General features: G+C 45.7%; 1 protein-coding gene across 1 annotated transcript in view; it reads left to right on the top strand.

Annotated features, from left to right (window-relative positions):
• Positions 1-5,957: 5,957 nt before the first annotated feature.
• Positions 5,958-16,262, top strand: part of THRAP3 (thyroid hormone receptor associated protein 3) — a 75,491-nt gene continuing 65,186 nt past the window's right edge. The window contains 1 exon segment of the mRNA XM_032301894.1: positions 5,958-6,102. The gene's annotated coding sequence lies outside the window, so the exon portion shown is untranslated.

The following is a 16,262-nucleotide window of genomic DNA, read 5'->3' as shown; positions in this document are numbered from 1 at the left end:
GGGGCCTTGTAGACCACCTCAGACAATTTAGGGTTTGATCTTGAGAGCACTGAAGCCAGGGAACAGTATGACCAGAGCTGGGCTTGAGAGACACCAGAGCTAGGCTTGAGAGACAGCACTCTGACTGCCTTTTAGAGCAGGGCCTAGATGGAAAGAGGCAGGAGACAGGGAGGCTGAGGAAGAGCTCTTAATGATAACCAATACTTACTCTGGCCCAGGCACTGTTTTTGTTTTTAAGATTTATTTATTTATTTCAGAGGGGTGGGGAAGGGACAGAAAGAATCTCAAGCAGACTCCCTGCTCCCGGCAAAGCCCAACGTAGGGCTTGATCCCATGTGCCTGAGATCATGATCTGAGCCAAAATCAGGGGTTGGATGTTCAACTCACTGAGCTACCCAGGTGAGCCCGAGGCACTGTTCTAATCACTTCACAAGTGTTAGGACATGTCAAGGCCTGGAAATAGGAGTGATAGGAGATAGGAGTGATAGGGTGATAGGAGATTCGAATGATGTTTTGGGGGCAGAATACACTGGACTTTGACTGCTGCCATACGGAGAATGAGGTAGAAAGAGAAAGCCAGGATTCCTCTAAGATTTTTAACCTGAGTGATTGGAAGGATAGAGGAGCCCCTATAAGAAACAGAGAAATAAGTACTAATAAAAGTCCACAGACAGGGTGCCTGGTGGCTTAGTTCGTTAAGAGTCTGCCTTTAGATCCAGTCACAATCCGGGGGGCCCTGTGGTTGAATCCCGTGTCCAGCTCCCTGCTCAGCGGGGAGCCTGCTTCTCCCTCCCCCTGCTCATGCTCTCTTCTCTCTCTCTCTCTCAAATAAATCTTTTTTTTTTAAGATTAAAAAAAAGATTATTTATTTGACAGATAGAGATCACAAGCAGGCAGAGAGGCAGGCGGCAGAGGTGGGGAGGAAGCAGGCTCTCCGCTAAGCAGAGAGCCTGACGTGGGGCTCGATCCCAAGACCCTGGGATCATGACCTGAGCGAAAGGCAGAGGCTATAACCCACTGAGCCATCCAGGTGCCCCTCAAATAAATCTTTTTAAATTTTTATTAATTTATTTGTTTTCAAAGATTTTATTTATTTATTTGACAGAGATCACAAGTAGGCAGAGAGGCAGGCAGAAAGAAAGAGAGGGGGAAGCAGGCTCTCCCCAACCCAGCAGAAAGCCCGATGTGGAGCTCGATCCCAGGACCCTGAGATCATGACCCGAGCCAAAGGCAGAAGCTTTAACCCACTGAGCCACCCAGGCACCCCAAATAAATCTTTTTTCTTTTCTTTTAAAGATTTTATTTGTTTATTTGACAGACAGAGATCACAAATAGGCAGAGAGGCTGGCAGAGAGAGAGGAGGAAGCAGGCCTCTGGCTAAGCAGAGAGCCCGATGCGGGGCTCGATCCCAGGACCTGGGATCATGACCTGAGCCGAAGGCAGAGGCTTTAACCCACTGAGCCACCCAGGCACCCCAAATCTTTTTTCAAATAAAGATTTTATCTATTTATTTGTCAGAGAGAGAGCACAAGCAGGGCAAGCCTCAGGCAGAGGGAGAAGCAGATTTCCTGCTGAGTCCAATGAGGGTCTCAAGCCCAGGACCCTGGGATCCTGACCTGAAGGCAGATGCTTAACCAACTGAACCACCAGGGGTCCCTAAATAAAATCTTAAAAAAAGAAAAAGAAAAGAAAAAGAAAAAGTCCATAGACATATACTGCTGCCAGTTCTTTGCCTAGACTGCTGCTGGGCTCTAGGAAGACAAAGAACAAGCTCATGGTTGCCTTCCAGGAGATGGTTCTCTGCAGGAGACCAGGCATGTAATGGATTCCAATATATTGTCACGAGTGTGGGCAGCCTTGTACAAGCAGAGTGGGAGGGAGTCAATAATAGTGCTTCCATCCACACAGCTGCTCAAGCTGGAACCTAAGGCTGGACTCCTCCCCCCCACCCCCCTCATCCAGTCAGTCATCAAGATCAGTAGATTTGCTCTCCTAAATCTCTTTTGAGCATCTTCTGCATCTGCTTGCTTTTTCTTCATCCCCACTGAAAACACATTAGATCAAGATATCGTGTCTTCTCATTGGAACTGCAGTATAACTTCCTAATTGGTCGCTCTACTCCATTCTGGTTTGCCCTAATCCATTCTCACACTGTGCCAGAATAATCCTTTACAAAAGGAAATCTGAATTCCTCCCCTGCTTATAAATCTTTCAATGGCTTCCCATGGCTCTCAGAGTAAAATCCAATAACTTCCACCTGGACTATCAGACCCAGTAGATCTGGTTGGTTAGGACCTCACCAGGCTCACAGTGTTTTAGGAACTAAAGAGTCAATGGCAGGCCTAACATTATTTAGGATGTGCCAAGTTCCTTCAGGCCACAAGGCTTTCCCATGTGTTGTTCCTTCTGCCTGGAGTACATTTCCCTAGTTCTTGGCCTGGTTGACAAGGAATTTATGCGTCACTTCCTCAGTGAAGCCTCCTAGGTCAGAATCTTTAGATTCCATGTCAAGAGTGAACAAATTTTTTCTATAAAAGACAGATAGTAAATATTTTAGGTTTTGCAGATCACAAAACGTCACGGCTACTCAATTCTTTTTTTTTTTTTAATGATTAGTTTATTTATTTACTTAATTTATTTGGGAGAGAGAGCCCGAGCTAGTGCATGAGTGTGTGTGGGGGGAAGAGACCCAGGGACAAGTAGACCACCTGCTGAGCAGGGAGCCCAATGAGGGGCTCCATCTCAGAACCCCAATATCAAAGCCTGAGCAGAAGTCAGATGCTCACCAACTGAGCTACCCATGTGCCCCACTTATTTATTTTAGAGAGAGAGAGAGCGAGAACACGCAGAGGCATAGCCACACACATGCGCGCGTGAGCCAGGGGAAGGGCAGAGGCAAAGGCAGAGAAGCACACTCCCTGGTGAGCCCTATCTCACAACCTTCAGATCGTGACCTGAGCAAAAACCACGAGTTGGGGTGGTGGTGGTGGTGCCTGGGTGGCTCAGTCCATTGAGCATCTGCCTTCCGCTCAGGTCACCATCCCAGGGTACTGGGATCAAGCCCTGTGTTGGGCTCTCTGCTCAGCAGGAGCCTGCTTCTTCCTCTCCTCCCTGCTTGTGCTCTCTCTTGCTATCTCTGTCACTATCTGTCTCTCTCTCCCAAATAAGTAAATAAAAATAAAATCTCAAAAAAAAAAGAAAGAAAGAAAGAAAAGAAGAAACCATGAGTGGTACTCCTAACTGACTGAGCCACCCAGGCACCCATCCCACAGCTACTTAATTCTGTGTCATAGCAGTCCTAGAATGCTAAACTTTGAATTTCATATATAATTTTCACATGTCACAAAATAGTAGTCTTCTTTTGATTTTTTCCCAACCATTTAAAAAATATAAAAACAGTTCCTAGCTTCTGGCCATACAAAGCCAAAGAGGGCTAGGACTGGCTTGTAGGTTATAGTTTGCCAACTTCTGTTATCATAGCATCATAGCATGTAACACATACTATCCTGTGTTGCAGTTACCACACTGGTAACCAATCATGTATGTAATAGGGTTATTATTTTTTGTAATAGACTTAAAAATTTTTTTTAAAAGATTTTATTTATTTATTTGACAGAGAGAGACACAGCGAGAGAAGGAACACAAGCAGGGGGAGTGGGAGAGGAAGAAGCAGGCTTCCCACTGAGCAGGGAGCTCCACGCAGTGCTCAGTCCCAGGACTCTGGGATCATGACCTGAGTGGAAGGCAGACGCTTAACGACTGAGCCACCCAGGTGCCCCCTCAGCAATAGATTTCTTAATGTGTCTCTCCAGTGAGAAGTAAGCTCTGTGAAGGCATACACCACATTTGTTTTGCTTATCATTTTCCTCCTGAGGTTCTAGCATAAGGCCTGGCCCTTAGTAAGTGCTCAATAAATCAATGTAGTGATAAGATTTTCTTGAGAGGAACTCAAAGCTTAGTAAAGAATGCAGACATATAAGCAATTAACTACAGAAGTAGGCAATGTTGTATTGGAGGTAAAAAGAGTTTCAGATTTCTGCAGGATTAGTTTGAGATACCAGTGGAAAATCAGGGGATGGCAAATTCTAACCATCTGGAACGATCTGAGTTGATGTCAGGATGTTATTTTATTTTTATTTTTTTTTTAAGATTTTATTTATTTATCAGAGAGAGAAGGGGAGAGAGCGAGCACAGGCAGACAGAATGGCAGGCAGAGGCAGAGGGAGAAGCAGGCTCCCTGCTGAGCAAGGAGCCCGATGTGGGACTCGATCCCAGGACGCTGGGATCAGGACCTGAGCCGAAGGCAGCTGCTTAACCAACTGAGCCACCCAGGCATCCCATGTCAGGATGTTATTAAGGGAGTAAAATACACAGAAGAGATGGAGAAACTACCTGAGTATGCCAGATCACTCAAGGAGCGAGGTCATTCAAGGAGAGAGGTCACTCGAGAGAGACTGAATGAGAGAGAGGGAGGAGGGTGCAACTAGGAGGAAGGTTTTGGGGCAGGCCAAGGGTGGAGGTGGGAAAGAGGTAAGAAGAGATCCATCATAGAGTATTTCAGAAACCAGGAGGAATGACTATATATTTTTGTATCCCTGTAATTTACTCCTGTGTTCCAAGTATTTTGCACTGGGCATGGCATATAGCACTCAGAAAATCTGTGAAAGGAAAATCAAGTTGAGAGGCAACTGGGGGAATCAGTGGGTTAAGTGTCTCACTCTGGATCTCAGCTCAGCTCAGGGTCATGAATTCAAGGCCCATGTTGTGGAGCCTATTAAAAAAAAAAAAAAAGGTGAATCAGAACCTTTCAAGAAGCACATGCTGCTGAGGTCCGTAAGGGTGAGGGCTGATGTGACAGGGTCTGAGACTTGAGTTGAGACTTTTCTGGCAGAAGAGCTGACTTCTTTATTTCCTGACAAGTATTATTTCATACTCACTTTTTTCACTTTGCCCTGGGGATGCAGAAATCCACCAAAACCAATCTCTGTTCTCAAAGAGCTGGCAGTCTGGTGGGGAAGACAAACATATTTATAGAATAAGGTGCAAAGATACTGTGGGAGTGGATATGGGGGCAGCTAGTAAACTTGGAAGGCTTCATAGGAAACATTCGAGCTCTGTTGGAAGCTGGAGGTTCATTAGTGCATTAATTCCCGCGGAAAGCAGCTTGTGCAAAACCCTGATAAATGCAGTGGTTCTCGTACTTGCAGATGCTTAGTAAGAATCACTGGAGAAGTGTTCATAATGCAGATTCCAAGCCTGTACTTCCTAGGAAACTTCTGGCTTAATAGGTGAGTGGCATCCATTTTAACAAGCTCCACAGGACTATTAGAAAATCTTTTTTTCTGTGCTCCTACGGTCCTGGGCGGGGGAAGCGGGGAGGTGGCGGGAGATGAGGCCGGTCAGAGCTTGACCCATCCGGCTTCTGGGTCTCCGAAAGAGGACACGCTATCACAATAAAAACAACTCCATTTTGAGTTGCGCTTTCTTGTAATTCGCTTTCATGTGATTTACTTTGTCGGACTCTCTCAGTAACTCTATGGTATGACCAGAGTCATACCATAGGGGAGGAAACCGAGACTCACAGAGGGGAGACGTTTTGCTCAAGGTCACAAAACGAAAGGTGGCAGGGCAGACACTGAAAGCCAGGGGCCCGGAGTCTCAGCTCAGAGACCTTGCGACAACAGAAGAAGGCCGCCAGTGGGTGGGGCTCAGGCCCTCCCTCCAGGCTGGTTCCAAAATGGTGGGGGTAGTGGCGTCAGCAACGCCCCCGCCCCTTCCGTCCACCTCCCTCCTTCTTCCCCAGGCCACCCAGGCGGGGGGAGGGGATGGAACGGAGGACCCCACGTGACTGCCGACAACCTGGCGCGTGACGCAAAGCGGCGGGCCCAACGCTCGCCTTGCCTTGTGGAAAACGTAGTTCAGTCGACCATCAAGTGGGCAAGGGGAGACAGGCCTAGCACTACATTTCCCAGGAGTCAGCGGGCGACGCCGCCGCTGCCGCCGTCGGAGAGCGGGGACGCGGGGCGCGCTGTCGGGCGGGGGCGAGGTTCGGGCCGGTTGTGCCGTTGCGAGGTGCAGCTGCGATCGCTGCGGTGGGCCCAGGTGAGTGAGGGCCTCTAATGGGGATTAGGGCAGTTCCACCGGCTCTAGTTGTTTTGTCTTTTATCTTTCCTCCGCGGCGGCTGGGTCAGGGTCCCCGGCAGGTCCGGCACGGAGCCGCTCCCCCGCGCCTACCCCCAGGCCTTCTCTGAGCGGGCCCCGCTCTCTCCGGCTCCTCCCCCTCCCCGCCCTTCAGGGCTTCCCCTCGCTCCGGCCTAGCTTCCGACGCCCTGGGCCGCCTTTTCTCCCGAGCAGCTCCTACCCTTTTTTCCCCTTCCTGCATGCTTCGAGGAAGAGGCCTCCACCTTTCCCATTTCTCTTTTTAGTCGTAGGAACCCCATTATTTGGATTTCTCCCTTTCCCGGAACTCTTTTGAGTGCTAACTCCCCCTCCCCCCGCCCCGTTCTCCATTGGCCTGGTTCTGTCCTCGTAGGGCGCATGTGGCTGGCACTCAGTAAATGTTAGTCCGTCTTTTCTGCCTTGCGGCCAGAGGAGGCATAGTCCAAATTTATCTGCTCCGGGAACATTTGTGCGCCCACTTTTATTTCAGTCTCTTGGGTTGGAGGTGAGGCCGACTTGCATTCCAGTGGTGATCCAGAGTGTGTTCTGGTTGTAGGGGGCAGTTTCTTTTTGTTGTTTTTTTGTTTGTTTTGTTTTTTGCTCCCCTTAGCACCTCAGCAACTTTTATCAGCTCTTATTGTCTTTCAAAATCTTAAGGGTGGAGCATGGCGGCAGAAGCTGGGGAGTAGCGCTGGTGCCGAGAAGTTCGGAGCCATCAGTGGTCGTAGGGTGTTTACGGGGAGGTTGTTAATTGCATTGAAGGAGAAACCTCAGAATGTGGTAGAGCCTGGCGGCCGAGAGCCAATGAAGCTTCTGGTGGCAACATAAGAGATTCATCCTGGAGCTAGCCTGCCTAGGTTCAAATTTTGGCCCTGTTAGCTTTTGATTTTAGGTCCAGGGCCGTCGCTTCCAGGTGCCTCAGTTTCCTTACCTGTAAAATAGCGGTAAGTAACAGTGGCTACTTTATAGACTGATTGTGAAGATTAAATGAGATTAAGTTGAATACCGCTTAGCTCATTTCCTGACAAGTATTAAACGACATCGTTATTACCTTCATTACCATTATAGGATTTTTGGATGGTGGGCCCAGGGTGGAAAGGCAGGTGTCAACACTAGCGTTTTCCTTTCCTTTCTGATGGTCCTCCTTTTTTTTTTTTTTTTTTTTTTTTTGTTTGTGGAAGTATTGTGTTCGGTTTTCTGAACAGCTTGATGTATGTATCATTAAGTGGAAGCCTGTTGGCAACGGTTCCTGCCTTGAGCAACTTGTGGAGCAACTCGGGCTTAGTTTGCTCTTTGCTGGGAATTCCATTTTGTGAACTAGGGCACATGTTTTAGCAGTATCAAAAAACAAGCTTACTCTGCATCCATTTAGGTTTGATTGTATCTTGTAAAAAGTGAATTGAAGTTTTCAGAAGAAGAAGTCGTTTATCTATAAAACTTTTCTGTCGAATACAGGCTTATCACTTTGTTCTTTTAACTCTTTTGGCATCAGTGACCGGTCTTCGGTTTTGGAGACTGACGTTTTTAGTCTGCAGATGTACCCATTTTAGTGGTGGTGGTGATAGTAATAATCGTAGCGACGGTAGGTCACATACAGGCACTTCTTGAATTTGGTTTAGCCAGTGAAACTGCAGGTTACAAAAAGAGTGTCCTGTTTCGTCCTGAGAAATTGGAAGGAGGAAGCTTGGAACACTGCTGAGGTTAACTCCAAGGTGGGGAGAGATGAGGTTGACCGAGAGAGCAGACCTACAACAATTAGCTGTTTATTTAGAATGGATAGTCTCAACCACTGAGATTGTTGAGACGCTAGCCTGTTTGTCTTGGGCACAATGACATCTTGAATTGAAGGCAATGTGGTTAATGCTGTTCTCTCAAATAATTAGATTTTGATGGATTGCTTCCCATAGTTACTCTGTAAACATGTAAGATTGAGTCGTTCAGTATTTGGCTGATTGATTCAACACGTAGTCCTTGAGAACGTACCATCTACTGGCTCCTGTGCCAGGCTCTGAGAGTACAGGGGGGGTGTGAGACAGAAGGGGTTTTGCTGTTGGAGAGGTTCCAATAGAGTGGGGTAAGATAAAACTGGTAAGCAAATGACAGATTGAGAAAAGTGATGTGGGGATAGCAAGCAGGGACTCTAGTAGACACTAACAAGGGAGATCTAAGGGTGGTTAGAGAAATTCTTTCGGGCACAAGTGAGGATACAGTTTTGTAGGAGAGAGCATTCCATGTGGAGGGAACAGCAAGCATCAAAACTTGAAGATGGGGAGAGTTCAGTGCTTTCAGCCTGAAAAGAGGCCCAAAGTAGCTGACACAGTCAGAAGAGTGGTTACAGAACAGACAGGTAAGGTTGTTTGGGGGAGCGGTCAAAGTCTTCTGATTGATATTTTAAAATCACTTTTGCAGAGGTATGGAAGATGGAGGAGGGGATATAATTTAAGAGGCTGCTGTACTGGTTTAGGCCAGACATGGTAGTTGCCTAAAGTAGAAGGATGGAATGGAGATGTATTGGTGGGAAGAAGTGGGGGGTTTGGAGATAACATAGATTTAATATTCTTCAGAGCAGGCCATTCTTAATCTTTGGTCCATGGACTGTAGGGGCCCATGAGTCGTAAAAATTTTTGTGAGGGAGTGCATTTTCTCAAAGGTTTGATACCTTCCATCTTACTCATTAGTCTCAAAATTTAAGAACACTGCTTTAGAGCCTGTAATGCAGGTTTATAACCCATAAAAAAGTAGTTGCCCACAGCTTCTCAGCAGAGTTGAGTCTGGGGTATCCTTCTAAAAGATTGCTTTTCTCTGTCCTTTTCTCTTTCTTTCGTAACCTCTACACCCCACATAGGTCTCAAACTCGCAACCCCCAAATCAACAGTTGCCCTGAGAACTGAGCCTGCCAGGCACCCTTTCTTAGTCTTTGATGGGAACTTTTTTTTTTTTTTTTTTTTAAGATCTTATTTATTTGACAGAGATCACAAGTAGGCAGAGAGGCAGGCAGAGAGAGAAGAGAGAGGAGGAAGCAGGCTCCCTGCTGGGCAGAGAGCCTGATGCGGACTCGATCCCAGGACCCTGAGATCATGACCTGAGCCGAAGGCAGCGGCTTAACCCACTGAGCCACCCAGGCGCCCGGGGAACTTTTTTTTTTAATCGAGGTTAAATGCTGTGCCATTGATCATCTTTTAGTTTCCTTTTGTCTGCAAGTTACGGGCTAATGCACGTGCTGAGGAAGCTTAACATTTGTGAACTCAGTTTCATGAAAATACATTTCCTAATGTTTTCTTCCACTGGAAGAAAGTTCTACAAATGGAGCACTTTAGTGTATGAAGAGCAAGATCATTTTCTTTTTGCTTTCTTTTAGCAGTTAGGGATTTCAGATATAGATTTCTATTTTTGGGTATATTTTTACACGACAGTGTGTTATTGGAAGCATAGGGTGTACATTGTACCCCAGAGTTAGAAATGTACCACTGAAAGAACCATGTATTTTTCTTTTTACGGCATAGGTTGAAAACTGAAGGCTTATGGACTAAACCCAGTCTCTAGGTGTGTTTTGATTGGCTCACTCACACAGTCTTGTAAATTTGAATTTGTTGTCAACATCAAAAAATGAGGTTTTATGTAAAAATTTGAATTCAGGCTGCCTTTGAAAAATCAGTTATGGCAGCCTTGGACCTTCATAGCAGCCATCTTTGTAGTTGGGCATGTCCTCTCCAGTTTGTCAGAGACCTCCCTGCAGCCTGATATTTATCCCTGACATGCAGTGGAGTGTCACTTGATACTATTTTACACCTTATATTACTTGTCTGTCTGTAGGCCCCTGAGTTTGGTCTCCCTGTTCTAGATACATGATACAGGTCTCTAATACTGCCACTTAAGTCTTTTTTTTTTTTCTCTTAATGTTAATATCGCTGTTAAAAATTGTTTTATGTCTTGTTGCCTTATTTTTTGCAGGCCAATGAGGGAGATAAGTCCAAAACATTGAATTACTTTGTTTCCAAACTCTGGAAACCCAAGGGCTTTTAGAAAGCCTGAAGGCATTGATCTGACCCCAACCCATGCCTTTTAGCTGGCATGGGTGTCCTCATTTTTGTTCTGCCTGATTTGGTTTTTATTTATTTTTATTTTAAAAAAGATTTTATTTATTTATTTGACGGAAAGATCACAAGCAGGCAGAGAGGCAGGCAGAGAGAGGAGGAAGTAGGCTCCCTGCTGAGCAGAGAGCCCGATGCGGGGTGCGGGGCAGGCTCGATCCCAGGACCATGAGATCATGACCTGAGCTGAAGGCAGAGGATCTAACCCACTGCGCCACCCAGGCGCCCCTGATTTGTTTTTTAGCATCTGGAATGTGGTAACTGCATAGCTGGGCTTGTTTCAGAACATAGAAGGCCAAGCAAAGAGAAGTTGCTGAATGTCTAATTAGAAGACTTTTGGCACTTGTCTTTAGGCATGAGGACCAAGGTGTGTTTAATATGCTTATATGAAGTCCATTGCTTTGCTTTCACTAATGCTGTAGCTTTTTTGTTTTTTGAGGGGTAATAACACTTTTTTTTTTTTTTTTTGAGATTTTACGTATTTATTTGAGAGAAAGAGAGCAAGAGAGAGCACAGCGGGGAGGAGTAGGAGAAGCAGACACCTGCTGAATAGGGAGCCTGATGAGGGGCCCCATCCCAGGACCCTGGGATCAGGACCTGAGTGGAAGGCAGATACTGCCAGACTGAACCACCCAGGCGCCCCAGTAACTCAATTTTTTCCTTCTATTTTGATAATAAGGGCATTATAAATAAAGAATTGATAGAGGACATCAAAAGAAACTGCGTTCTAAAGTTAATCAGATTTCTTCACTACAGGGCTCCATTACATCCAGGCTTCCCAGAAGATGGTCCCAATGTGTCTAAAAGATGTGTCCCTACAGTCTTGATTAATAGCTTTGGCTAGCAGACTGTGGGCTATCAGAAAAACACGTTAAAAATGGAGAAGATTGAGGAAGTTGGTCAGATGCCAGAGGGGGGTTGCCCACTAGAAAAAATTGGGTGAATTTTTGAAGATAAATATTTGTTTCACGGGCACCTGGGTGGCTCACTGGGTTAAGCTAACTCTGCCTTCGGCTCAGGTCATGATAGCAGGGTCCTGGGATGGAGCCCCGAATTGGGCTCTCTTCTCAGCAGGGAGCCTGCTTCCCCCTCCCTCTCTGCCTTCTGCTCTGCCTACTTGTGATGTGTCTCTGTCGAGTAAATGAATAAAATCTTTAAAAAAAAAAAAAGAATAAATTATTGTTTCAGATAAAATGAAGTGGTACTTTGTGTAGTCTTAAATTTTTTTTTTTAAGATTCTATTTGAGATCATGAGTGGGGGGAAGGGTGGAGGGAGAAGGAGAGGCAGACTCCCTGCTGAGCAGGGAACCCAGCATGGGGCTCAGTCCCAGGGACCTGAGCCAAAGGCAGATGCCCAGCGGATTGAGCCACCTAGGCGCCTGTTGAACGAGGCCTTTCTTGACCACTCTATAGGGTATTCCTTTCATCACCTCGCCACCCCCCAGCATATTATTACTGTGGGACATTATTTTATTTTTAAGATTTTATTTATTTATTTATTAGGGCGAGAGTGTGCGCATGTGCTCCCAGAGGGAGGAGGAAGAGAAGGGGGACAAGCAGACTCTGCTGAGTGCAGAGTCTGACATGGGGCTCAACCTCACACGTGACCCTGAGATCATGACCTGAGCTGAAATAAGAGTCAAAGGCTCAACTGACTGAGCCACCCAGGGGACCCCTGTGGGATGTTACTTTAATCCACTATGTCTTCACCTCTGTAGAGAGTAAAGCAGAGATTTGTTTGATTCACTGCTGAGTTCCCACAGCTAGGATGTTCTCTGGCACCTAGAAGGGGCTTATTAAATACTGAAAGAAGGGTCAATTAAATGGGAAGACATATACTGAATAAGGTTGGCTGTCTCTGGAAATTCTCCCACTGTTACATCCTGATTTACTCAGATTCTGTTAAGCTACCAGTTGAAAATGATTCGTATGGTGGTAGGTGAGGAGATTGCAAAGGGGCAGGAAGGTACTTTCTGGAATAATAGAAATATTCCATATATATATATATTTTAAAGCCCAACCTGGGGCTTGAACTCAACGACCCTGGGATCAAGACCTGAGCTGAGATCAAGAGTCAAGACGCTTAACTGACTGAGCCACCCAGGTGCCCCTGAAATACTCCATATTTTGGTTGGGGTAGTGTTTCACAGTATATTTTGTCAAAACTGACCAAACTGTTCTAGCAATGTGTACATCTTTTGTAAGTGAATTACTAAATGGATTTATAAAAATTGGTTTTCAAAACCCATTCTCTAAAGGCTGTTCTGTAAAACTGAAGTGACTGTCTAAGTAGTTTGTGATGGTGATTGGTTTTTCTTGAATTTTTACTAAGTTTAACCAAATATGGATTGGACAGGAGATTTAAAAATACCATTTGGAGTGAAGAGGGTGCGTAAGGAGCTATTGAGGGAAGAGACTGAGCTGGCAGAACTCTGAGCAGCCCTCCCATTTCAGTCAGAGCAGTTCTGCATTGATAGTTTTTTACTTAGGGGTTCTGCTTAACATTTCATTTTTATTTATTTAAAGGTTTATTTCTTTTCTTTCTTTTTTTTTTTTTTTAAGATTTTATTTATTTATTTGACAGAGATCACAAGTAGGCAGAGAGAGAGGAGAGAGGAGGAAGCAGGCTCCCTGCTGAGCAGAGGGCCCGAGGTGGGGCTAGATCCCAGAACCCTGGGATCATGACCTGAGCCGAAAGCAGAGGCTTTAACCCACTGAGCCACTAAAGGTATATTTCTTTAAAGAAATTCACGTATTTTTTTTTTTTTAAGATTTTTAAAAAAATTATTTATTTATTTGACAGAGAGGGATCACAAGTAGGCAGAGAGGCAGGCAGAGAGAGAGGGGGGAAGCAGGCTCCCTGCCAAGCAGAGAGCCCGGTATGGGGCTTGATCCCAGGACCCTGAGATCATGACCTGAGCTGAAGGCAGAGGCTTAACCCACTGAGCCACCCAGGTGCCCCTCATGTATTTTATTTTTTAAGATTTTATTTATTTGTCAGAGACAGAGTGCACACGTGCTTGCACAAGCAGGGGGAGTGGGAGGCAGAGGAAGAAGTAGGCTCCTTGCCAAGCAAGGAACATGATATAGGACTCATCCCAGGACCCTGGGATCATGACCTGAATTGAAGGCAGATGCTTAACTGCCTGAGCCACCTAGGTGTCCAGTTTTGTTTGTCTGTTTTTAAGATTTTATTAATTAGAGACATGGAGGGCACAGAAGGGGAATGAGAGGGAGAAGCAGACTCCCCAGAGAGCAGAGAGCCCGATGGGGGGCCTGTCCCAGGACCCTTGAGATCATGACCTGAGCCTCCCAGGTGCCCTCTCCCCTATCATTTTATTTTAAGTAGGCTACATACGCATTGTGGGGCTTGAACTCCAGACCCTAAGATTAACAGTTGCTTGCTCTGCTGAGCTAGCCGGGCGCCCTGAAATTTATTTTTAAAGTAATCTCTAGGGGCTCCTTGGTAGCTCATTTGGTTAAGCAACTGCATTCGGCTCAGGTCATGTTCCCAGGGTTCTGGAATCAAGCCCTGCATCAGACTCTGTGCTCAACGGGGAGTCTGCTTCTCCCTCTGCCTCTGCCTGCTGCTCCCTCCGCTTGTGTTCTCTGTGTCTGTCAAATGAAAATAAAAATCTTCTGGGGCGCCTGGGTGTCTCAGTGGGCTAAGCCTCTGCCTTGGCTCTGGTCAGGATCTCAGAGTTCAGGGATTGAGCCCTGCATTGGGTTCTCTGCTCAGTGTTCCCCCCCACTGCACCCCCCCGCCTCTCTAAGATATTTATTTATTTATTTATTTGGGGAGAAAGGACAGAAGGAGAGGAAGAGAGTCTCATGCAGACTCTGCACTGAGCATGGAGCCCAGTGTGGGGGTCGATCTCATAACCCTGAGATCACAACCTGAGCTGAAACCCAATGGTCAGATGCCTAACTGAGCCAACCAGGTACCCCCAAAATAAAATCTTTTTAAAAAAAGAGGTAATCTCTACACCAATGTGGGGCTCAAACTAACGAATGCAAGATCAAGAGTTAGATGCTCTACTGACTGAGCCAGCCAGGCACCCTAACATTTCTTTTTCTTTTTTTTTTTTTAAGACTTTATTTATTTATTTGTCAGAGAGAGAACAAGCAGGGGGAGCAGCAGGCAGAGGGAGAAGCAAGCTCCCAGGTGAACAAGGAAGCGGACGCATGACTTGATCCCAGAACTCTGGGATCATGACCTGAGCTGAAGGCAGATGCCCAACCGACTGAGCCATCCAAACGTCCTGAATATCTTTTCTTGTAGAGAAGGAAGCTTAATTTTTTAAGATTTATCTATTTGAAAGGAAGAGAGCGCCTGCACACACAGGGATAGAGGGAGAGAGAATCTTCCGCAGACTCCCCGCTGAGCATGGAACCTGAGCTGGGACTTGATCTCAGGAGCCTAGCTAGTTAGCATCATGACCTGACTTGAAATCAAGAGTCAGAGACTTAACCACCTGAGCCACCCGGGCACCCCTGCAGTTTTTTTTTAATGGAAAAATTTTTGATACGGTTCATCCAGAGTGCCAGCTTCCTGATAAAACCTGATAACCACTCTTATCATTAGTGAGTCATATATTTGCATACATAAACCATGAATGTGAGTGAAAGATAACACTTGAGTTTCAAAGTTGTCAACTGAATTATTGCTGTGGTTATTTGGAAATTAAGATTTTATGTGATAGTCAAAAGTATACATAAACTGTAACAATATGTTACTGCAGCTAGAATTTTGACCTTGCCCTTCTCAGCTCATCTTATTCTGGTAACTAATCTGAGATCTGCCAACAAGAAACAGGTTACTTTCTGAGGAGAGCATCTTAGGTTTCGTGTTGGGTATTAATTTTCACAGCAAAACTATAGGGATACAGGCTTTGTCTTCTAGGTTATTCATCCTTCCTTTATTCCTTTTGGTGAATAAGAACCCATCATTGTTGAAATATATAAATCCTGGATACCCTTTTTTTTCCCCCCCTAAAAATCTTATTTATTTTTATTTGACAGAGGATAAGCAAGGGGAGCAGCAGGCAGAGGGAGAAGAAGCAGGCTCCCCACTGAGCAGGGAGCCCAATGCAGGACTCAGTCCCAGGGCCCTGGGATCCTGACCTGAGTTGAAGGCAGACGTAACCAACTGAGCTACCCAGGCACCCTGGTATACATATTGTCTCCTATCATAAAGCAGTATGTGTGCAAAACTTAGCTTTTCCTGTAGTAACTCTTGAGTAATCTAGTATCCTGTTGAAAATACTACCTTTTCCTGTTGAAAACTTACTCTTTTAGGTTTTGGGTGGTTCAGTCGGTTAAGTATCCCATTCTTTTTTTTTTTTTTAAGATTTTATTTATTTATTGGACAGACAGAGATCACAAGTAGGCAGAGAGGCAGGCAGAGAGAGAATGGGGGAAGCAGGCTCCTGCTGAGCAAAGAGCCTGATGCGGGGCTCGATCCCAGGACCCTGAGATCATGACCTGGGCCGAAAGCAGAGGTTTAACCCACTGAGCCACCCAGGAGCCCCAGGTGTCCCACTCTTAATTTGGCTCAGGTAATGATCTCATGATGATGGGATCCAGCCCTGCATTGGGCTCCCCATGCACTTAGTGTGGAACCTACTTGGGGTTCTCTCTGTCTCCGTCTGCCCCCCCCCCCCCCCATGTGCTCTCTCTCGTGCTCATTCTCTCGCGCACTCTCTCTGTCTCAGAAACAAACACAAACATACTTTTTCTTGGGGTGCCTGGCTGGTTAGTCCGTAGAGCATGCAGCTCCTAATCTTGGGGTTGTGAGTTTGAACCCCATGTCAGTGTGTGGAGATTACTTAAAATAAATAAAAATCTTTAAAAAAACTGCACAACCTTTTTTTGACTACATTTCTTGTTATGTTATATAGTATTTAGTGTTTTCTTTTTTTTTTTTTTTTTTTTCTCATTGAGCAGTCAGCACCTGAACTGGATTTAATACAGAATAAGCCAAAATCCTAGGGATTTAGCCTGATCTCTGCT

The sequence above is a fragment of the Mustela erminea genome, chromosome 10 (genome assembly GCF_009829155.1).
Source record: "Mustela erminea isolate mMusErm1 chromosome 10, mMusErm1.Pri, whole genome shotgun sequence".
Lineage (NCBI taxonomy): Eukaryota > Metazoa > Chordata > Mammalia > Carnivora > Mustelidae > Mustela > Mustela erminea.
This window is presented reverse-complemented; position numbering and strand designations above follow the sequence as displayed.